The sequence below is a fragment of the Xenopus laevis genome, chromosome 1L, assembly GCF_017654675.1.
Source record: "Xenopus laevis strain J_2021 chromosome 1L, Xenopus_laevis_v10.1, whole genome shotgun sequence".
In the NCBI taxonomy this organism is placed as follows: domain Eukaryota; kingdom Metazoa; phylum Chordata; class Amphibia; order Anura; family Pipidae; genus Xenopus; species Xenopus laevis.
The window spans coordinates 63,614,916-63,640,829 of record NC_054371.1 but is presented as its reverse complement, the minus strand read 5'-3'; the positions used below and the strand labels follow the sequence as shown (position 1 = coordinate 63,640,829).

At 36.2% G+C, this 25,914-nt stretch overlaps 1 protein-coding gene across 5 annotated transcripts in view; it reads right to left on the bottom strand.

Annotated features, from left to right (window-relative positions):
* The window catches only part of LOC108699497 (type II inositol 3,4-bisphosphate 4-phosphatase), a 308,688-nt gene that overhangs the window by 147,660 nt on the left and 135,114 nt on the right, over nt 1-25,914 (bottom strand). The window contains exon 1 of one of the 5 annotated variants that reach the window (XM_041589717.1): nt 21,797-22,149. The exons of the other annotated variants lie outside the window; for them this stretch is intronic. The gene's annotated coding sequence lies outside the window, so the exon portion shown is untranslated. Of the gene's footprint in view, nt 1-21,796; nt 22,150-25,914 lie in introns of those variants that run through there. 5 annotated transcript variants of the gene reach the window in all.

Sequence of the window (25,914 nt, the reverse complement as noted above, 5' to 3'; positions counted from 1 at the left end):
TCAAATTAATCAAATGTTTTAATAAAAACTCCCTTCCACGAATTGAGCTACCGGTAATTTATCAATATTTTTTCTTAAAAAAATCAGAGCTGACAAACGTCACAACAAAATCTAGCATTAATTCATATCCAGCTATTTACTTTTCCGGAAACTCAATTTTATCGAATTGTCTTTGCAAAAGTTTGACTTTATCGGATAAAAATATGACTTTATCAGATTATCCAGAGCAGATCACAATGTCAAGAACGAGTTCAGGGACATCTGCCACTGACTTCTAAATGACCTCGACAAGTTTGAGATGGAGTATTTTCGAATTCGGATTTTTAACAGCTTTGGGGGTATAATAAATCTCTAAAAATGTGAGTTTTTACTTTAAAAAACTCGACCAGAAAATTCAGGGTTTAATAAATGATCCAAATAATGATCCTAAATTATCCAAAATGATCCTAATTATGGCACAATCCCTTATCTGGAAAGCCCCAGGTCCAGAGCATTCCAGGTCCCAAATCTGTACTTATAATATAAATATTGTATAATTTAAAACCAATTTAGACCTTGAAAAAAAATACTGTTTATATAACATGTACAGATCCCATACCTGTACGACATAACAACAATGAATATTTACCAGTTAGGTGTGTTTTTTCTAATAGCATTTAATAAAGGGTATTAATAAAATCTAATAATTTTACTTGGAGAATATTAAAGTTTGTGTATAGCAGGAACAAAAATGATAAAAAAAAATCTAGGGCAATGGATTCTGGTCAGTTTGATCATTGAGATCCTCATCCTGAAATGATCAAATAGTGATCTTTTCTAGTATTTCCTTTAATGTAAAATAAAACAGCCTACAGCAGAATATAGTGCCTCTTATTGATAACCTTGATTGTAACTTGACTTTAGGTTATGATCTTAAGTTTTGCTTGCTCAAGTGTTAATATGGTGTGCCATGGACAGCACCTGCTCTGCTCTACTAAATGGGAAGCTTTTGCCGTAGGTTAAAGGAAAACTATACCCCCAAACAATGTAGGTCTCTATAAAAAGATATTGCATAAAACAGCTCATGTGTAAAACCCTGCTTCATGTAAATAAACCATTTACATAATAATATACTTTTCTAGTAGTATGTGCCATTGGGTAATCATAAATAGAAAATTGCCATTATAAAAAATAAGGGCCGCCCCCTGGGATCGTACGATTCACTGTGCACACAAACATACCAAACAAACTATACTTGTTATGTCAAATGAGCCAATTAACAGAATTCTGTCTTTTGCTTCCACACTTCTTCCTATTACAGTTAGAGTTGTAGTATTTCTGGTCAGGTGATCTCTGAGGCAGCACACAGACCATAACGAAATGGGGGTTCAAGGCAAGAGATGTAAACGGACAATATTTACTTTAATATATATTCCAGTTTGGTAAGATTCTTTAATATGCGACTTAATATGATATAAACTATCTGTTGCTTAAGTGTTCATTTTGGGGGTATAGTTTTCCTTTAAGGACATTTCGATAATTTTTCTTCTCCTCAACAGAGGTAAAAACTCTGCGCCACTGACCTTGAAAAGGATAACAATCTAAAATCATACACATAAAGTAGATCTGCTATTGCTTTCCAGATGCACTTTAAAACTATCTTATATATAATAACCGAGATTGAAATGCTATTTGAAACAAGCATTGGAAATGTTTATACTTTTAAAAGTCTTTCGCTAGCAATGGCTGTTAAATGACTGTTACAATAAATACGTTGCAAAATAGTTTATCAGATGTATTTGGGACTATTTTAGGGTCATCACTCATCAGTAATCTCATCAACCTTAAGTTGGGCTTAATACACAGGTATTGAAAGTTTCATTTAAAAAGGCACAAGTGAACCTAAAACAAACCTGAAACAAATATATTTTTAAATACACAAAAAAAGTTTTACATTTTTTTGATCCAGGCATCCAGCTATGTGGTTCCCCATAGCCCGAACAAGCCCGAACAATAAAGGTTACCCTGACATGCTTTTTACAATATCTTAAAATGAGCTGCATTTTGTATATTAATATATCTGCCATTTTTAACAGTTGCACATTATCAATTCTGACACCATACAAAATGTTATCCTTGTTTTTGGTTGTTATCCTTTTCATCCCTCAGCATTTTGGTTGATAGTATAAAGCATGGTTATATACATTGAATATAGGTATAATGACTAAAGCAAGGGCCAGATTTAAAGAGGGTTCAAGGGACCTCTACCATTGACTACTACATGAACTAGACAGGTTTTAGATGGTGTATTTTCAGATTTGCATTTTCCTGCATCAATTAAATGGACCCCCATCGACTTTAATGCTCGTCAAATGTTGCCGGCATCAGAATTGACGTCAGTGTCAATTTTGATGCCCGTGAATTGACGGCAGTGTCAAAATTCGTGTTACGCAATTTTTTCGCCCGTTTGTCCCGTTTTGATTCGCCATGAAATTCGCGAATTTCCAGTGAAATTGGCTAATTTCATGACAAAGCGAAACGGGACAAATTCGCTAAACTTTACCCATGCAACTGGGTCAAGTTGGGAAGAGGAGTGCCACCCATTATATTCATATATATGTGTTTATTATGTCTGTAGTGACCAAGAGGAAAGAACAACTATTAACATTATAAAGCTCAAAAATGCTTTCCGAACACAGTCAAATACAAAACTCAGAGGATATTTCACTGCTGATTGTATAAATAACAGTTACAGGGATGGGATCTTTTATATGGAAACCTGTTACTCAGAAAGCTCAGAATTTTGAGAATTCTAATCAATGACATTTATTTTCTTTTTTCTTTGCAATAATAAAACAGTACTTTGATGGCAGAACAATCCTGTTGTTTTTTTTAGTAGACTTATGGCACGGTGACCCAAATTATAGAACAATGCCTTATTTTGATACACCCAGGATACACACATCAGGATAATAGATCCCATATATAATAGATAACAAATATTGTTCTAAAATCCATAATATTTTAAATATGTTTGAAAATATTGGGTTTTGATCATGGCTGAGACCAGATATATATAGATATATATACAGTATTTACATTGCCAAATAAGAATCTTTTTACTCTGAAGAATATTTAATATATTTGTGATAGTTTTGAAAATAAAACCAGTGACAGAGTTGTATGTAATTTTTCTTAGCAACGTCCCCTACCATTAACAGTGATTTGAAATGTTGAACTATCAAATATGATTATGGAATTTTTAAAGAAAGCACGTGTATAAAGCATTCTGTACAGATTGTAGGAACTAGCAAGACTTTCTGGGCTATAAATCAAGCATTCTGGCATTGGGATGCCACTGAGAAAGGGATTCATAAGGAATGTTAAAACATTTTTTTTTTAAAATACTGGCCTCCTCTCCATACCTTTCTTACTTTGTTATAAAAAGGTATTATTGAAAAAGTTATTTTAGACTCAGCAACCCTTACTTGGCTGTTGGGTCTAAAATAGCTTTTTCAATAATACCTTTTTATAAAAAAGTAAGATATTGTTCTTTGCAAACAAGTCCCTTTTAAAACCTTCTTTATATCTTAGATATATTGTGTATTTTTTGCCCTTTTAGGTCTCTATTGATTCTTTGTAAAAGGTTGTCCTTTGGATGCAATAGTCTATGCATTGCTAGAATTCTGACACAGGCATGTGCACAAGCTAGCAGTAAGAGAACCAATGATTTCTGTTCTCTTTTCACAAATAAATATTCAAGGGGGTATACTAGACCCCTCTGCAATCTTCATATTTTTTTGTTCTTCAGGTGCTAAAACCTGGCACACTAAAATGGCAGTTGGCTTTTAATAACCTAGAATTTTGATTGATAATACAGTTTACTGTGCAGAGAGCTATTTCACCATTCACTACAAAACATTTGGGGAAATGGTATTTTGTAGATCTGTGTTTTGTAATACTTTTTATGTATTAAAACACACATTTCAAATTCCAGCCTTAATAAATTATATCCATCAACATTCCTCAGTTATGTATGTTCTTCCTTTGCATATGTGATTTACAAGGTCAGTCCAAAGTTCTATTGCCAAGGTAACCTAGATTATAAAATAGAAATGAGAGGCAACTTTATAAATAATCACAAACGTCTACGCCTTATAAAAATTTAATTAAAATAATTATAAATACTATATGCATCCCCTATTGCAAGACTCTACAGGAAGAAAACAAGGATAGGAAGGGATAATCTACCTCTGGAACAGATTAGTTTAGTTACTATAAGAAATAGTTTCCTTGTGAGAATCTAAAGAAATTAAGATTGCACCTTTTCTTTTTTTACAAAATGTGTGGCTCATCAGTAATAATCCCTACTGTCTGGGGCACAGTAAGCTCGAAGGAAGGATTCAAAGTAAAAAAACTTCGAATTTCAAAGGTTTTTTTTGGGCACTTCAACCATCGAATAGGCTACTACGACCTTCGACTACGACTTTGATACGAACTAAAAATCGTTCGACTATTCGATAGTCAAAGTACTGTCTCTTTAAAAAAAACTTTGACTACATACTTTGCCACTTTAAACCTACCGAGCTGCAATGTTAGTCTATGGGGACCTTCCCCATCAGTTTTCTAAGTTTTTTTGATCGAAGGAAAATCCTTCGATCGATTGATTAAAATCCTTTGATCGAACGATTTTTCCTTTGATCGTAGGATTTGCAGTAAATCCTACGAATTCAATATATTCGAATTCATAGGATTTTACCTCGAGGGTCGAATTCGAGGGTTTATTAATCCTCGATATTCGACCCTTAGTAAATGTGCCCCTCTGTGTTATTTGATTCAGGAATAAGAAAACAAATCTCTAAATACTTGTAATTTATTAATTAAAAAGAAAAAATTGAAAACGATCTGTGTTAATCTTAGGCCTCTAAATTCATTTTAAACAATGTTTTTGAATCTGAATCTGCTATTCAGTAATGAAATATTACTTTTTAAAGATATCTTATAATTTATGGATTCATTTTGCAGATCCCAGACAATACTCTTAAGGTACTTCTGTATATGGGTTCTGGAAGTTTAGATGGAAAACAGTTCTAACCTTAAACCTGTTTTGTTTGTTTTAAGACATGGCTGTTTTCTCAACACAATAAATGCCCTGCTTATATAGTTTCAGAAATTGCTTTTTAAAAAATGCATAATGCATAGTGAGGTAGCAAGGAGCTTGATCCATCCTCGTCTACATTTTGAGCTCTGCGGTATACACATGATTGGATGATACAGTTGAATTGCTTCTTTGTGTTCCTATATAAGGAAAACTGCACCTGAAATGGTCAATATATGCTCAATATGCATTCACCATTTTATCTGCTCATTAATATTTCTACCTTGAACAATATTTGCCAAAACATCTGCTTGGAGAATGGGGCAATTCAAATAATGCATGGGTAGGAAGTTGGCATCCCATGGCATGCCTCTACTTGGTACAAGAAGGAATGTGAGAGAACTCTTTGTCTAAGGGAGACTTGTACTAATCCCCTCCAGAAGGGGGCAGAGAGTACAAATGTCCCATGTCATGTCTAAAATGCTTTATTTAGCACCCATGCATGTACTGTACCAGTGGTAATTGTGCCTCAAAAAGTATGTTCAATATAATTAAAAGGCCTAACTAATCTGTAGTTTAGAGTACCAAAAAGCTGCTCATACAGACTAGGGTCATATTGCCAAGTTGTTGCTAAGGATTATGGGGGGTTCCCAAAACACATTAGGCGTCCATTACACAGCAGACACCCGTTTTTAGTTATAATAAACATTGGTTTTTACTTTATGGGGCGTTGTTTTCCCTCCAATATTGTCTTTTTTGGCCTTGTATAATCGCAGCTTGAGTATCTCTGAAAGGTTGCGGACGCACTGAATCCACTGCAGTCCATCTATGATAATCAGTGATGGAAGCAAGGGTGAGTCTGAGCTGTTTCGTTGAATGTAAGGTATGGAGATCCAACCTACAGAAAGATCTGTTATCTGGGAACCCCAGGTCCTGAGCATTCTGGATAATAGGTCCAATACCTGTATATGTCTTCCAGCAACAGCCCTGGTGAATCAGAAAACCCTGTACAACATAGATAAGCCCAATTAAGGGGCAAACACAGAATGTATTTGGAATGTGATCAGCTACCATCCTGGCTGTTCTTTACTACCCAGAAGTTAGCTTGTATCACTTATAAACTTGGAGCTTATCACAAATTTTAGTTTGATTTGGGAACAACAGTGTCCCTTTATTTTTCCAAACTGATTCAAGCGTATAGCCTGCAAAATAGTCAATAGAACAACTGCTGTGTCTCATTTTCAGTGCTTAGGTCTCCATCATAAGAAACATGTTAACAAAGTGCTCAGGAGATTGAAGTACAAAAAAACCCAGATAAACAGGAGAAAGCCATTTTAAGAAGCTTGAATGGGGAACAATGGAGATGTTCATAGTTTCAGCTGAATTTGCACAATGTGTCTGTCCATATCCTTTGCTTAAAATAAGTTCTACCAAGCCTTTGTCTTCATTATAACACTTCAACAATAGGAGCTGTTCCACCAGAATTATCTTTTCTGACAGTATCAGCAGGATGACTGTACATGCCCCATGGAGCACTGACAGGGGCACTATCAATCTCAGCAAGTACAATCATGGTCCTGCTAATTTTGTATAAAACCTACAATACTTGGAGAAGGATGTAAAAACAAAACAAGAATGAAACAAACAGAAGAGACAAAACAACACAGAAGAAAAGCATGAGCCAGTACTACTTTCATGTGTTCTTTCAAAGGATAAATGAAAATATTGAATTACAAATACCATGTAAGAAGTGAAACCTGTCCATCGTTTCTCTGTGGCATTATAGAAATTCAGTATGGAATGTTGAGTTTATTCTACAAGGTACAAGTACCTTTATGATCATTTCAATTACTTAGCACAAAGCAATAGAAAACCCAACACCTTTTACAAGTGCATGTTTAGATTTCTCACTCCCACATATAGCTAGGTTATTTTATAAGATGTATTATACCATTCAGTCAGACTCACATATCACAGCTGCTTAAGTTATTGTTACATGCTGGTTATGCCTGAATTTGTCTCTGACGGCCAGAGCTATTGTTCACTGAAGCTGGGTACCTTCCAATGGCAGCCATTGCATCAACAACACACCATTAGTTACGTTAATATCATTTTTATAGTACACAAAATATATCTTGAGAAAGAAGTATGGAAATAATTGTTTATCACTAAGGTCAGGTTCATGTATTTTCCTGCCCTGTTTGTGTGCCATTTACACACCACTATTCTTCCATCTCCATCTATTCATCACCTCTCTGAACTGAAAAGCAGGACCTACATTTATCAGTCATTGTGCATTTACATTGCAACACATCTTCAGCATTTCTGTATTATAATTTCTAATTAAGTTAAAAAAACAAAGTGCTGGATTGGCACCCTTACTATACCATTTTTGGTATGAGAAAAAAAACGCCCATTGATGCGCATTCACAAAGTTGTTTCGCAAATTTTTCTATGGTTTTGGAAAAGGGGCAGATTCATTCAACACTACTACCAAAGTACACTACCAAAGAAGTACAACTAAACAGCAAAACTAGCAAAAAAACAGAGCCAGCAGATGCAAGGCCAATAAAACAAATAGGAGGACCATAACTTTCAGTCCATGAGGAACATCAGCAGTGTCACTTCCAGTGATGGAGAAGGTGGATTGCATGCTCCTGCTTCCATCACCAGTGTAATCTGCCTTGGCATGAAAATATGCCAACCACAACCTTTAGCGGCTGCTGGCAATTGAAGAATTGATAAACCTGATGGTTGAAGACTATCACAGCTACATTAGCATTAGTACTGTGGAAGTGACTCCTTGCAATGGCAACTTCTACTAGGCAGATTCAGAGTTCCCCTGACTGCTGAATAAAACCTAGGCCTAGTAACTGGAAATATAGCTAGATTGTACAGAAATTGACTTCTGTGCATTCAAGGACAAATCACTCAATCTTAAAAGGGATGGTTCACATTCAAGTTGACTTTTACTATGTTGTAAAATGTCCTATTCTTGGCAACTTTGCAATTGGTCTTCATGATTTCTTTTTTATGGGTTTTTTAATTAAATGAGATTCACTGAAAAAACATGGCTCTGTAAGACTTCAAATTTATTGTTACTTATTATTACTTATCCTTCTAATCAGTCCTCCTGCTTTTCATATTTCAGTCTCTCTTTCAAATCCTGGCTGTTAGGGTAAATAAGACCCTAACAATCAGAATGCTGAAATAGTAAACTGGAGAGCTGCTGGACAGAAAGCTAAATAACTAAAAAATGAAAATGAAGATTACTTGCAAATTGTCTAAATTGTACTAAATGTTAATTTAGAGTTAAACTACCCCTTGAAGTTCACTGAATGAGGCATGGCCCAGATAAAAAATAACACAGTATATGCAGCTTTGTCTTCCATAGGTAAATTGCATTTCTCCTGCAGAAAATGCCAGAGGCAGGGGTTTGCTATGAGACTAGTATATACCAAGGGCAACATTCATAATGCTGAACAAACAATTGAAGGAGAATTTAAACTGGAACTCCATCATTTCCAAAATTACAACAGTATACAGCTAATTACTGTCATTTTGCAGATGTTATGCTGCATTTTTAATAGCCAGTGGAGTATGAAGCCATGGCCAGAAGGTTTGTAGAGTATACTCAAACTGTTCTTCAATATTTTAGTGGCAATCAATATCTGGCATAATAAAATAAAGAACACAAGAGAGCTTTTAATAACCAATAACATGAAGTATTGCAATCCATTAATGCCATCTCCTCTCTGGATACCAGGCTGCTTAATTAACCGGACCTTTGATGCCAAGAACGGAACAAGTTGGTCTATGCTGGACACATTCTGGGTTCACACAATCAACACTGCAAACTCTTGTTCTCTCTAGACCAAGTTTTTGCTATTGACAACTTCCTTGCATAATATTACTTTGGGTCAGAGAAGATGGACAGCAACATCTACTTGACAATAATGGAATGTTTGGGAGGTTTACTTTTTGGCCAAACATTGGTAAAATATTGGTTTGGTGATTCAGTTAAATATATTTGTATGTGATGAATCTTGAAGTAGCATATGTTTCTTTTCCACAAGTGTAGGCAGATTGATTGGACAGTAGATTACATAGTAAAACAAGCACTTTTCATGTCTGGGTCTTTCAGTAATATGTCTTGATATTTTCATCTTTAACACTAGGAATAACCATGGTTTTAGGGTACTCCTGCATTATCCATCCAAGCAAACAGCATCAGAACTAAAAAACTATTGGATTAGGACAGACACCAAGTTGTCTGTCTTGAATTGTTAAGAGGTGTGTTTGCAGAAATGGTTATTTGACTTCTTTGCAAAACCCATTTGGTTCAAGCCATAAAATATTATTTGCTTCTGTAATGGGCTTTCTCTCAAAAAGTAAAAGGTAGTATAGATGGAAATCAATACCGGATTATTTTGGGGTTTCTTATCACATAATTTATTTTCACATTGATTCACAATCCCAATATTCTAGTCAGATGAACTCCTCTGTAGTTATTGGACATTTCATGTTATAGAAATGTTCACAGGGTGAAGGGCGAAAGCACAGATTATTTTCCAGAAGAGGACACAGCTGTGGACCTTTCATCTGGAACACTGTCATAAGCTCCACCAATACAAATATATAATAATATCAAACTTGACACAAAAACATCTTCATAAATCCAATATTTTTGGCATTAATAGTAAGATAAGAACACACAAAATTTGAAAAATTCAACCCGAAGTATTTCCACAGAATTAATTATTGTACCTGCCACCATATTGACAAATGGTGTTAAAAACTGTTTTTTTCCCCAAGTTTTCTAAACTAAAACGCAAGATGCTTAGAGGAAGTGTATGTAGAATTCATAACTACACTTTCACTTCCCGCTGTTGTTGAAATTGTTTGTGCTTGTACGAATAGTATAAAGGAAAGGTAGCAATCAGTTTATGGCCATACAGTATTTGTCTGTTTGGTTCACAAGTCTAAATCATAGTACTGGCCACCATTACACAGATCTACAGATCAATAAGAAAGTAAAGGCACAGAACTCAGGTTCTTGAGATCATCATCATATATAAATAAATTGTCTGGAAAATACATTTGAAAACAAAAAGGAATGATAAAATTAAATCTGACATAAGGCCATTATCATTCATAATACTGCCCCATCATGTCCCCATAAATAAAATTATAGTAGACAGTCTGTTTAACAGGCAGATAACCATTAGGAACTTTCTGAGTTTAGAGGAAAGTCAACCGGTTCCAGTTTAGAAAATGGGGGAAGAAAAAGCAAATTAAGAAGGAGAGGGGGGAAATGTGAATGGGAAGATGACATACGAACAAGAAATATGATTAACTGTTCTGCAGTAGGGTTTCTAGTTATAATTAAGGAAGTATATCAGTATAACCCAATGTCAGAAACTAATTTGAATATAAAGAAAAACAGTTCATGTTTCAGTAGGATACCTTAATTCTTATTTTTTTTTTTGTGTGATTCATATTTTTTCACAATAAGTAGTATCATGCTATCAATACATAATATATGAATATATTTTGGCCCTAATACTCTGCAGCAGAACAAATGATTTTTCAGCAAACAATATCCTCAGCTGACAAAGGTGACAGATTGGTTTGTGTATATAAAAACAGCCAGTTTAAATTACCATACTCCGCATGTAATAACACTGTACAGTTCAAGCTATTGTTTTTTTTTGTCCAGTGCATTTTTGTACAAGGAGCCAGACATAGCAAGCAGGCAAATTGAAATGTTCCTAAACTAATTTCAGAACTTAGCACTTCAGCAAATCATCTATTTATCAAACAGCTCACGTGTAAAAACGCATGTTCAGATGCTGTATCGGTATCCTTGTTGAGACTGATTACTTGAAACGGTAGGAGTTCTTCCACATAAACATCATCATTTATCTGTTTGTAATCTATGTGAAAAATACACTTTCAAACTAATTTAAATTGCTTATGGGTTCATCATCATACATCAAAATAAGTGTATTCTAAGTTAAAGAAGTTCTAAGAAGGCTTAAAGGGGGGCTCTTTCACTTGAAGGGGCAGTATTCCATCTTGTTCTTTTGCCTATTGTTTAAAATAGTTTTTGTTATTTATTGAAAACTGAAAAACAGAAAACTGAAAACAGAAAAACTGAAGCTTCTCCATGTCTGGGAGGTAATTAGATTACCAATATATAACCCCCCTTTTTCTGTGACAGTATTATGAGCAGAAGTCCATTATGGAGGGAGATTATCAGTGCACTAGTAATGTAATGATCTACCTTGCAAGGACCAAACATGTTCAGTCAAATCTACTAAAGGGCGAAGTGACTAACACTGGCAAAAATTCGCCAGAGTGATGTCATTTTGGTACTTCGTCGATTTACTAACGGTCGCTGGCATAACTTTGCTAGCGAATGAGATAAACTCTAGCGCTACTTCGCACTGTTACACCAGGCGAAGTTTCGATCTGGCGAAAGACCGTTACTTAGCAAATTCACTAAGATGCGGATTTTACTGAACGTTACCTCTTGCGTCAGACTTGCCTTCGCCACCTCAGACCAGCTAAAGTGCAATAGAGTAGATAGGACCTCAAAAAATAGTTGAAAATTTTTCTAAGTCCCAAAAAACGCTGGTGACTTTTAATTTTTCAGGGTGATAGGCTGCAAAAAATCTAAATTTTTTCTGGGGTACCCAGCTTTCCCCCTACATTTCCTAACATATGGCACATAAACTATACACTGGGCTCATGTGTAGGGCAATATAACAACTCTATTTTATTAAGGTTTCCTGGGCTTGTGTAATGTAATGTATTTGCTGCAACATATACATCATTCAACTTTAACTTCCCGCCGTATGCAAATTATCCAACGCTATCGCAACTTCGCTTTGCTTGCCGTAATAATGCTAGTGAAACTTCTCCAGCGTTCGGCGCCCCGGACGCAACTTCGGATATTAGTGAATTATAGTTGTCCCGTCTAATCTACACCTGGAGAAGTGTTGCGATGTGAGCGAAGCCGACACTTGCCGAATTTTCTTAGGTTAGTGAATTTGCCCCATAGTCCCATGCTCCAAAGCCCCAGTACCGCAATACATGCATGCTTATATCCCACACAGTGGAAAATCAGAGTTTGTATAAAGTACACTTAGTCCTTGCAAGGTAGTTAATTAGATACCAATACCAATATACCTCTACCTCCCATTACCCCTTTGTTGTGACTGTTTTGAAGGCAGTCTATTATACAGGGGGTTATCTGTGCACTAGTAATCTAATCATTGATCTTGCAAGGACCAAACATGGAGTAGCTCAATGTCCCTGTTTAGCTCAACAAAATTTCACAGGAAAGGCAAGCACTTCCCCACTTCTTGCTGTGTAAATAATCCTTTATTTTAGCTAGTTTTACCACTCCAAGTAGCTATTTAGCTCAAGAAATAACAAAAAAACATTTTGAGATGAAATAGGGAAAATATATGTTCAGCACAAGCCTATTCATTGAACTTATGTTGTACAATGGGGTATAGTGCCCTTTTAGACACACATTAGGGCCCTATTTATAAATAATTGTTATTTAGTAGTTTCATTGCCGGATTTTAAAATTGTGTATATTTATAAAAATATACACTTTATTCAAGGGATCCAGGAAGATTATTAGCTTTAAAGGATCCATAATATAATAATGTGAATTTCTTTCTTTTGTATTAAAATTTTGTTCCGTTCATCCAACACCTATAAATAAACTACTTATTGGCAACAAATGTTCAATTTCATATGAGAAAGGTTTTCATTCTGTATTTATGTAGATACTAGAAAGCAATAAATGGCATTTGACCCGTATATGTTCCTGTGTAAAAACTAAATCCATTATATTCTACAAAGCTTATCTGTCATTGTCTGTGTAAACATGTACCTTTATGGCCTGTTTCATTTGAATGTCCCCATTGCTAACACTGCAGCTTAGTTATATAAACTGTGTACCACTGCTGAAGCAAACATGCAGTTTTCACCTGTGCAGAGTAACATTTAACTATATTTTTTTGGATATCACTTTAAATGAGTTTTAACTATATTCAACCATTGGGTTTGGGTCAAAAGCTCTATCTGTAACTTTTGACCAAGAGTTCCTTAATTGCTGAACAATCTCTGAACGGAGGGAAATGGCACTCCTTTTCATACCCATAATCAAGTTAACATCATGCACTCTAGCTTTCATCATATTACAAAGCTTAAACTCTTGACCTAGCCTTTAAAGTAACGAACTCCGTCAGATCATTCCACTGTTCCTGGAGAAAATATGAAAGCCACTCTTTATGTGAGCTTTTGCCATCTTCAATTCATATTAAGTGAAATTTACATTACAGTTTAAAGAAAATGTTGACTTTATACACTTTAAGCCAAATTTACTTTAAACATTTTCTCTTTATTTTGTTCATTAATTTCAGAGATGGGCAAACTTGCTGAAGTAATGATCATAACTGCTTGAAAGTTACACAGTGTTAACCATGAGGGAAACCCAAGTAGTTACAAAAAGAATAAAAACATTTCTCAGTATCACTAAAAGAATACAGTCACAGTACTGAGGAGGTGGGGATGGGCATTACATAGGGAGATTTCAATTTTACATACCCTGATTTTCAATTGTTCCTAAATTGAATTTTGTGGTCCCACAAATATATAATAAAAGGTGCCAGGTAGCAGTTTGCTTTTAAAAAGGTGACCTGATTGATTGCTATGGGTTACTGCTCCTAGACAAACTTAGTGCCTCTTATTACATAACCCCAAATGTATAATAGATTTTCCTGTTTTACACCATTTTTTCTTGGTTCCCTGAAAAACTTAAATGGGGGATCTACTGTGCAGAATAACAGTTATCACAGTACCTTTGTGCACCAAATTTTTTACCTATATTATAAAAATGCTAATACCACTTTTTCGCTCTGTTAGTGAAAAATTGAATGTTATGCACAGATCTAACAAAGAAGATAACACTACAATAAGGTTCAGATGAGGTGCTTTCTCTACCAGTGTATCTACACAGGGGAGAAAAACAAATCAACTTCCAAGGCATGGCATTGGACTGTTAGTGCACAGACATGTAGAAATGTAAAAGTATGCATTTTCATGCTGACATTCGAGGAAGGAAGCAGATCCCTTCCACGAATACTTCCATTAATATTCACTATAGATTTACATTAAGGGGCAGATTTATTAACGGTTGAATTGGAAATTCAAATTTTAAATTTTTTTTTTTTGGCCAAAACTCTCAAATTTGAATTGTGAATTATCCAAACTCGATTAGAAATTGAATTTGAATTCAAATTACAAGATTTATCAAACCTATACCCTGGGAATAATTCAAATTCGACTACGTGCCACCTTAATCCTGACCAGTTCATGTATAAGTCAATGGGAGATGTCCAGTGATCAATTTGAAGATGTTGTTAGCCTCCCTGACAATCAAGTTTTCTGCTGATACAAGAACTGGCCCGGGGTGTTGGGTAAGTAAATAGAATAACTTTTGCCTAACTTTTGGCTCCCCAAAGTAGAAAATGCCTTTCCTTTTCCTATAAATAGGTTTTAGCTTCCATTTCTATAGAGTGAAGTTAGAATTTTTGTAGCTTTCCACCTCTGTATCTGAAACAAAAATATTACTTGTCTAAGCAAAGATGTTCTTCAATAGCCAGTGAAACAAAGTTATGGCTACATAATTATTAAATACACTTTACTTATAAATAGGGCATATCTTCTCTTTTATCCTGATAATATGGAAATGTGTACGTACTTACATATTAAAGGAGAACTAAACCCACCCTAAATTCAGCCCTCTCCATCCACCTTTGTTGATTCACCTACAAAATATATCTTGCAGGAGTATGCGCAGTTTAAGCTGATTTAGGACCTAGACTCAAGTGTGCATGCTCCTGCAAGATCCAAAGGCTGGACAACATGGCGTCTTTAAATTCTGCTATTCAACTCTGCAGTTTATGGTAAACAGACACACTGGAAAACTTTTCAATGAAATAGATGCTGTGAGGAGGGAGATTGATGGAGGCCAGTGGAGGGGGGCTGGGGTTTGGCAAGAGGATTTAGTTCTCTTTTAAGAGTGTGTGTAACAGTTGGCACCCTAAATCTAGAACCGGTGCCAAGCACCCTGGTCTTGGCTCGTGCTTCCACCTGTAGCAGCCGCCTTTGGCCTCGGGAGGAGCCCTTAGCTACTCAGATGCCGCCAGGTCTTAAAACAAGAGGTGCAAGGCAAGGGGTTCTAGACAAGCAGAGGGGCACAACTGTAAGGCAAGAGTCTTTGGGCTGAAGGTCACAGTACAAGGCGTGAGACAAAATCGTAATCAGATCAGGCTGGGTCGGGGCAGGCAGAGAACAAACGCAGTCAGGCATGCAAGGGTCAAACCAGGAAGTCAAAAGGCAGAATTGGCGTCGGATATCAGGCAAGGGGTCAGGATACAGAAAGTAGAATTGTCAAGAACAGGCAGGGGTCACAACAGGTAGTAAATAACATGTTTTCAGAATCAGAATAGCACAAGCTAAGCACCAGGAACAAATCCTATCACAGGCACTGACAAATACAATCTAGCACTTTAAATATGTTTGAATTTCGCGCCACTGTGCACCGGCGTCATCACCCCAGCGTGAGTGCGCCTACAAAAACTAGGAAACCTGCACTGAAGAGGATTTCTGAGGCGGTAGGCGTCCCCGCTGACCCCCTTGAACCACTGGACCACCAGGGAGGTGAGACCTCACAGTGTGGTTGTATCTAATTGTAAGCATCACTATTCACATTTTCCTTTAATTTTCAAGAAATTGCAGACAAAATGCAATTATCAATGCTTAAACATTTATTATACACTTCCCATTTACTTCCTTACTGGCTGCTATGGGTTACTACACCTGCGCATATTTAGTGTATATTTTTACATCATTATTATTACATAATATTGTTTTTTTAGGGTTGTTATACTCATATAGGACTTATTTAGATCAGTACCCTTTTTACCAAAACATGTTCACCTATTGATATTGATCTTTACTTGCCTTTCTTGTGATTTCAGTAAAAAAAAGCAGGCTAATTAGCAGAATGAGCAGCACCAACAATACAACATAAAGATACATCCATCTTCACTGATTCATTTTTCTTCTTTTCTTAGCTCAGCTGGTGAATCATATTCTGATTTTATCTTATCACATACTTTATCTATGGCCCTTAATGATAACACTAGACAAAAGAGCTCATCAATAATTTTTGTTTTTGTTTTCCCTTCAAATTGGTTATGTTTTAAACAGTCATCTTCTTTACTTACCCCCTCTTCAGTTTTTCCTTCCTTTACATAATAATGTTCTTTGTTTAACATTATTGCCTTGATGTACTGTAGTTTACTGCATTGTTTACTTCAGAGAAGAGCAAGGGCAAAGCTGTAACTTTAAAATCGAAATCAGCAAAATTGAGGCAAAATGCATTTTGCAGCAAAACAGAAAACTACAGCTGCACAGATACTGAGCTTTTTTAGACCTTTTTTAAAACCATAGACATTTACAGTGGCTTAACATAAAGTTTTTGTGCCTACAGCAAAGACTTTTTAGCCTCCAAAATTTGTGTCCTCTACTCCATATTAACACATTAATAGACCCACTTTTATCCAAATAATCCAATTTTTTAAATAGGATTTATTTTTTTCTCTGTAATAATAAAACAGTAGCTTGTACTTGATCCAAACTAAGATACTGTATAATGAATCCTTATTGGAAGCAAAACCAGCCTATTAAGTTTATTTAGGGGCAGATTTATCAAGGGTCGAATTTCGAAGTGGAAAATACTTCGAAATTCAACCATAGAATTGGATTACTTCGACTTCGAATGTCAATTTTTTTTATCGAATTTGGTCGTTTTCAGTCGAGGTCAAATCGTTCGATCGTACAATGAAATCCTTAAAATGAAACGATTTAAACGATTTCATCGATCGATTGAACGATTCTACTTTGACTTCTAAAAACTTAGCCAAATCTTGGCTATAGGTTCTAGAAGGTCCCCATAGGCTAACATTGCAATTCGGCAGGTTTAAAGTGGCAAAGTGGCGAAGTGTCGAAGTCAAACTTTTTTTAAAGAGACAGTACTTAGATTTTCGAAGTCTAATTTTTTACTTTGAATCAAAGTCGAAGTCGATTTTGGCCTATTCGATGGTCGAAGTACCCAAAAAAACTTCGAAATTCGAAGTTTTTAACTTCAAAAATTCACTTTGACCCTTAGTAAATCTGCCCCTTAATGTTTACATGATTTTCTAGTAGAGTTAAGGTATGAAGATCCAAATTACGTAAAGAGCCATTATCTGGAAAAACCCCAGATCCCGAGTATTCTGGTTAACAGGTTCCATACCTATACTACATTATTTTTCAGGCAATAATTAACATTAATTGGTGTGGTAAATATGAAGTACACATTCTGATTTATAATTTATGGGTCACCTGTTTAAACACAACCCAAAAAGCATCCTATTGCTATGCATTACAGTACCTTGACAAATGTATTGCCTTTTTTCATTTAGAGGCAAGAGCCAAGTTGTGCTTAAATATACACTGTCTGCAAACCCCAATAAAGTTCTACGGTCAAGATTTTCCATCACCAACTCCACTGTGCTAGCGTATATATAACTACAATTTAAGCAATTTGGAAAACTCAGGACTAGTTTATCAAAGGTGTTTTGAAATACAAAAATAGAACAGACTGGGAGCAGTGCAATAATAGAATATAAATACAAAAGTGTTATTACATTCAAGATTCAGTTGAAAGTGTTTCAAGGAACGGAAAAGAAGGAGGAGATCACTAAACTGTTAAGCTTACAATCTGAGTGGGTAAGTTACAGATACACAAAAAAAAATCTAAGTGCTGCAATTTACAGTACTTGAAGCATTGCCTCATAAGTGCCGAGACTGATTCAGATGTTATGCCAGTGGTCTACGAGCTAGCCATTTAGTGAATTTGCTACAGTGAAAATCAGCTATGGAACTGCAAAGAGAAGGAGTAGCAAGAGAAAGGGTACAGATGGCTCTGAAAGCAACCAGGAAAGCAAAGGAAGAGAAAACATGAACAGTAGTCAGGTGCAAAGAAATGAAGGATACTGAAAGTCAGAAGACTTTGCTTAATGGAAAAGCCATGATAAAGGTTTTTAACTGCAGAGGGAATTGTTCTTTCAGAAGAGAGGAAGGGGATTTGAGCAGCAGAGTTTAGGAATTCTAGTTTGTAGTTGTTGCAATAATCTATGTGGGGTAGGATGAGGGCATAAATGAGTGTGTCAGGGTAATGGCATATGAGCCATTTTATCCACCTCTGCCATTCAGTGGTGGACAAAGACCAATCTTCTTGCGGGGATTCACCTGGCACCACTCGCTGTGCATCAGATGGGGTCTCGTCGTTTATAAACATTAGAAGCGGTGACAAACAGAGATCACCATTTCCATGTCTACTGTTCGTAAAAAACAGAAGGCAGTGGCAGTCAAAAGTGGCAATCAGTATACCCCAGGACCACTAATATTGGCTTTTGTTGGTTAGTAAAAGTGATGAGATTTTTGACCATGGCTTTTAACATGATTAGAGAAGAAAAGGGCAAAGTCAAAGATTAAACCCCAGACAGTGTGCTGGATTGACAAGGTTAATGATCACGTGATCAATAATATACAAAAGCAGGACTATGTCAGTTTTCTGTAAAAATGTGCTCAGTTAAGTTTATGTTATGTTAAATTTGCGATGGCTTAAATTCCTGCTAGAGGAGACTTCTAGAAGATACTGATATAGCATAATAGCTACAGTTCAAGCCCAGCTAACCAATTCATACATGTAATTTGTCCAGACACATTTACAAACACAGTTATAATATGACTAAAACTTCATACCATGCATTAGGTGACAACCCTTTTCATTGCAGATTAAATGCCTACAAGGTGAGTTTCTCTTAAAAGCCACTTATGCTAGTTTTCACAAATGTGCAAATTGGGACATAGCATTTAGGTGTATTACCTTGGGATCATAATACCAACTGGGAAGAAGGAGTGTTAGAACTGCATGACATTTCACAGGTTTGGTCAATACTGGAGGTGACCTTCACCAGAATATGCATTGCATTACATTATAAATATTGTGACTTTCAGAATATATTAATACCAGATGCTGCAGCTGTCATTGTTTGTTATGCAGACACAATGGGATGGAGATAGGTATCGCAACCTCGTCTTGGAACATGTAGGACAGTACCATTACATTCATAGTAATCACGTGAGCATAAACAAAGCTGCTATTGTAAGAAAGGGACTAATCAATAACCATTGTTTTATAGAGACACATTAGAGCACTGCATAGATAATAAACATTTGTACATGAAACAAAGACATTTCATGGTCAGATATGAATTTACGTGGCAAATGTTATAAACTAGGGTATCATCCCTTGACAAACATCTTTCTAAAGTAATACTCTATACAACTGTGCTTGTATTTGATTTGTAAATGCATGAGAATCTCCAGCATTAAAAGTGTTGCTAGAATTCCCCACATGGTGGCATATTTATTATTAAAAGTAATAATAGATTTCCCGTCTTTTTTTTCACTGGTGTATGATTTTTAGGGACATATATGTCAAAGGGTAAAATGGATTATGCTCTATTTTCACCTTTGATAAATGTAACCTAACATCCCATGCAAGAGAATAGAGCGCTATACAATTTAGTCTGGCAAACATGGCGCTCTATGAATTTCCACTAGTGAAAACTGTTGTAGGAATCCCACATATAAAGAGTCCATCTAGCAGGGAAACGTGCACGATACTGACTATTGTGTTCATGGTGAAGATGGAACTCATCTTCTCAAGTTGCTAACCTGAGAAATCATGCGTTGCATAGGTTTGCATTACTGCCTTGCAGCAGTGGGGCCCTGAGTTTGGGCAGAACTTGGAAAAGGTCTCTGTCTCTGTTACCTTTGGGGTTTCTAAAGCTATTTTAATTGCAGAGAAATTATCAGATCCCACAGTTAAAAATGCAGTAAGACTACTATTCTGTAAATTCATGTGCCAGGTCTTAATAGAAAAAATAGATTCTTGGTCAGTACCTGTAGACACTTCCCTTCCCTTTTCCCCTTAAAGCTTGTGTGCATTGTTATCTGTTTATGAGGTATTGCTCCACTGTTCTATGTCTCATATAGCAGCTCTACTTTAATTAATTTACATTCACATTTTAATGCGTAATGTTCCTATACAGCTTAAGCCCTATCATAAATGCAGAATGCAAAATTATATTCCATACATCACAGTATGGGTTCCTGCTTCTCCCACTGTTTTAACTACCTCCCTGTCTTCTCTGTATTATTGTAGTCTGCTTTAAAATGTCTGAAACTGAAGGCACTATCAACATTAAAAATAGAATAAAACTGACAAAAGTAACAGAGGTCTTATAAAAAACAAGGAAAGGCTTAGAACAGAAATTACAAAAGTCATATCTTATATATCCTTGCTCTGTCCTCTCTACATCTCCAAACGGAGTTTAGCCTGCTAACTATTAACTTTAATTACTCAACAATGCTCTCATTAAACAAAAAGTAATTATGTATTCCAACTATTTATAAACTACATCTCCAAGAAAACTGCCACAACTTTCATCTTTAACGGATAGTGGTACAGGCAAGGAATCTGTTATCTGAAATCCCATTATCCAGAATCCACTATCCTTGTTAGAGGAAACAAAAGCCTATTGGGTTTAATTAAACTTTCAAAGTTTTTAGAAGACTTAAGGTATGGAGTTCCAAAATACAGAAAAAAACATTATCTGGAAATCCCTAGGCCCTAAGAATTCTGGATAACAGGTCCCATATCTGTTCTGTAACCCAACAACAGCTAAACATCCCTAAACCAGATTATCCAGTATAGATACATACTAAGGGAAAACCTGCATTGTTAACAAAAAGCATTGTTTTCTAGTAGACACAGCAGGTTTGGAAACTATTTAAAGTGAAGGTGACATCAGAGCCTGCGGTAGATGAATGAGGTGCCGTGTCATGGGTTTGACCTCTCCTGTACAACAGAGAGGCTAACCCTCTGCTCCTGAGCACTGTAGAGTTAATGGAAAACTAAACACTAAACGTAAACAGTCGGCTGCAGGAAATGTTTCCTTAAATGCAGAAGTGCAATAAAATTATATATATATATATATATATATATATATATATATATATATATATATATATATATATATACAGTATTTACACACACATACTGTATAATAAACACTACAGTGCATAATACAGACATTACTGTACAGTTAGATCTTGCCAGAGACATATCTTGAGATACAACACAGCCAAACAAAGCTTTATTTTGTCTCTGAATCAGGGAGGATCAAGCTTTGATTAAGTGAAAGACACTACTGTATGGCCGGGTCACCTACTGCTGACTTATGCATTGGATATAAATCATTCATTTACTGTAATATACACTGTAGTTTATCCTCGCTGCCTGTAGACAGTCATTTTAAACAAGATATCCTGACTGTTTTAGTGATTAACTACGAAAATCCATCTGGTTAAACATTAGCAAGAGTACATAATAGATCCCAGCATGGTTATATGTGTGTGCTATTGATCTCCGTTTCTGACAGTTGTATGTCTCTATAATAGATCTACCCACAGCATTTCATACGTAACACAATTCCCACAGGAAATCAAGCTCACCTTTTCTTATTCGTCTCGTTTCAGCCAAATGCTTCCTTTCCTTACTCCATCCTCCCTTGATGATGAAAGGGACTAGCCCGTCTCTTTCAAGTGTTGCACATTTGGTCTGAGCAGGAATCCTATTGCCATAACATCTTATGTGCAGGAATAGTAATGTACTGTATCATACGGCAGCTGTGTATTGAGGAGCCTGGAGAGAAGCACTGCTTGGGTCGTGTCAACAACTGCCGCAGGGCATGTGGACCTCTTAGTACAGCCATATATTCTTCAGCATGCCTGCTGAATTGTTTATCTTGTGACAGAGATTTAACGTGATGAAAGGGTATCTGCCAGTTAACCTTTCACTGCCTAACTGCTGCCACACCTGCCTTTATAAAGTAGCTATACAATATACAGACTATAGTTGCACATGAACCAAAGATTAGTTGGAGTTCATTAAAAAGGATAAATACTAAAACAAATAAATATAAATATATATACAACCAGGGATAGCTCTTTGGATAAATCACTGAAGCTCTGTGATCACGCTTTTCTTGTCATATAGTAGAAATTCTCTCAATGTGCCTCAGGCAATCAGTTTTAAACTTTAAAGACTCACCATACCAGAAATACATTGGAATGAATAATAAGAATGATAGGAATAAAGGAAACCATCTGCTATTGACCATTATAAATCCTGATACTACTGTGGACTATGGGCATCCCCATAAATAAGGAGAAAGGTATAAAAGGGCAATGCCCTCTATCCACAAATCATAGTCTCTATGTAATTTTGTCATTGTTAATATTTTCCCAGCGTATGGTACAGCACTGTCAAAAACAAGGCTGTTTTATAAATCAGCAGCAATAATAAAACTGCCTGAGGTTGCTGGGTATTACTCCAAAAACTCAATGCCTGTTGAAATGCTGAAAGAGGAAAATGTAAAGAATGTAATAACAAATGCCACAGTGGGTCATTTACAAATCATTTACGCCTGCAGTTTTAGCTGACTAGAAATACAAATTGTTCTAGATGCTTTGTAAAAGGCACCTGTTGATTTCAATACATTTCTCAAGCAGCTGGTTTAATCCAACAAGCATTCTGGTTCTCATGCCTGATCGTGCTTTTCTTATGGGAGAAATGTTAGATGGCTAACATTTGACTCCAAATGTCCTCTCAATGTCGATATAGTTGAAGTTCAAATAGACTTAGTTAGATGACTGATGAATACATTTTGCTATTATATTTAAAAATAAAGTTAAAGTGGACTTGTCACCCAGACACAAAAAGCTGCATAATAAAAGTCAATTTAAACATGAAATCCAATTTCTATTTTTTATTAAAGCATTCATAGCTGGTGTAGGCTGATTTAAAAATCTCAGCTGTCAATCAAATATTGCCTGCTCCTCCTCTATAACTTAGGCATAGAGACTGGGCAGACAATTACTTTCACTTTCCATTCAGCACTTCCTAGTTGTCACTGCTCTCCTCACATTCTCCCATTCTGTTCACCATTTAATTGTGTAGCCAGTGCATGGGGATGGACATGGGGTCCCCCATTCTGGTGCACAAACAAGATTCTGAGATGCTTTCTATAATTATGAATTCCCAGACTGAAGGAAACAAGATTCAGATAATTTATATAGTGTAATTAAAGTTCCTTTTGCTTGACTAATATGATAAAATAGGATTTTGAATAACTTATTTGGGTGACGGGTCCTCTTTAAGGTACATTTTTAGGACAACAAAGAAGTTAATAAAAAGGAATGGTCATCACTGTAATCCTAGAGGCCTATTGGCACAAAAAGGGAGGGCATAGCGTCATAAGGGCAAGGGTCCCAGTACAGTGCATATCTCCCAGATTTTACTTGGTGGAGTAGGCATCCAGGGGAGCTAGAGAAACAGGTCTTTATTGTAGTTTCAGATCTCTGTATAAGTCCACTGGTTCAAATAGCTATATAAAGCACTGCATAACTTGTCGGTGCTATATAAATACACAATGATGATGAAATAGCTTCACTATGTCTGACGCCTTACTGATGAGTTTACCTAGAACCAAGATATTGTCCATTCTAATATTAACTTGCTTGGTTGCATAGAAAAGCCAGTCATCAGCTTCCTTGTGCATTTATTACACACAGAAATGGCTGTTTAATCATTTCCTGCTGGGAGATACTGATTATTAACAATCAAAAAGAAAAAAAAGATCTGTACAACCAGCTGTAACTGGGAATCTAGAGATTACAGTGGAATAGTAATAGCTCTAGAGACGTTTTGTGCTACAGGTATGGGACCAGTTATCCAGAATGCTTGGGACCTGGGGTTTTTCGGATAACTGACCTTTCAGTAATTTGTATCTTCATACCTTAAGTCTACTAGAAAACCATTTAAACATTAAATAAACCCAATAGGCTGATTTTGCCTCCAATAAGGATAAATTATATCTTAGTTTGGATCAAGTACAAAGTACGGTTTTATTATTACAGAGGAAATAGAAAATCATTTTCAAAAATTTGGATTATTTGAATAAAATGGAGTCTACTGGAGATGGCTTTCCAGAATTCTGAGCTTTCTGGATAATGGGTTTCTGGATAACGGATCCCATACCTGTACTAAGAATAAGCCAAATTCTTATAATCTTTGGTTATCTTTGGTAACCATAAATTCTGTATTAGGCTAATCTGTACCAACAAGCCCTATATTGTTGTCAATAGCATTGAAAAGGTAGAAGTACATGGTATGCATAATATAGAAACAAGGCAATGCAAAGCTAACCCTGTCTGGGTCCACACATACACCATTGGAATAAGCTTAAAACATTTAAACCAAAATATCACAGTAGAATAGAATTACCCTTCTCCCAAACTTAACCCTTTACATGCAGTAGTCCAAGTAGCTCTTAAAAGAAGAGATGCAGAGAAGCCTGACCCAGTGCATAATAAACCACTAAAAGGATAGTACACATGCTTTATAATAAATATTGTCAGTCTTCGTCAATAACACTGCAGGCACAATTTATAGCCTGATCAAGGTGGGTACAGAACACCATATTCTCAATGCAGTAAGTTTCCACTGTATCCCAAAACAGTCAATATTGTCAGGCTCATAGGACAAAAATAAAACATCATAGTGTCACTTGTTTATTAATACAGATTAAATGAAAAGAACACCATCTGCTCACAATGCTTGTTGCTATATAAGCACAAGAAAAACAGTGTTGTTCACATGGAAGCTCAATCCTTATGGCGCCAATTGCAATTCAAAACCCCACCTTGAATCTAGTCCAGGACAAGATGTTGGATCTCAAAAATAGAAATGAAATCCAAAAACCCTTCTTAGGAAGACAGTTATTTCTATATAGTTTCAAACTAATAGAGGCCTTTCTATTCTACCAGTCAGCAATAGCAGGATGAACTAATCAAACAGCACATGGGCTGGGGTAGGGTGGGTGGGATTGTTGGTTGCCGCTGGCCAGGAGCACCCAGTTTAGAAACCCAGCCCTGACTCTATTCTGTTATATACATAGCTGTGTATAGCCACCACCACTCAATAAACCTCAATTAACTAAAAATAGGTCCACCCAATGAAAACATGAAACAAAGTAGTCACTCTGTGATGGCTATGGCAAGAAGATATGTGAATATGTCTTGTTTTGCCTCCATACATAACAATGTATGGCCTAACAATCAGTAACTTACTGGGAAACTGCTGAATCCTAGCTAGCAAGTTCCCAAGTTCCCAAGCTACTGCATTAAACACTGTTGGGTAAGCTTTTCCAGTGCCAACTGAATTTCTTGTGTACCTTTTTGACCAACACTTTTTACTAGTAATGGAAAGCACTTCCACAACTTGGAACAGATTTCATACACAGATACCCATTTTAAAGAATTAAATGAACAAGTGGCAACTAACAAAATGCCAAGCAGGGTCAGTTGCCCAGTTATTAGCTACTGTGGATAGTTGAAGACACCTTAGCAGCTTTAAGAGAGTTGATTTTGGGGCACTATTTTAGGAGCTATATGTAACGGTTGGCACCCTAAGTCTAGAACCGATGCCAAGCATCCTGTATGTAGCAGCCGCCTTTAGCCTCGGGAAGAGCCCTCAGCTACACAGATGCCGCCAGGCCTTAAAACGAGAG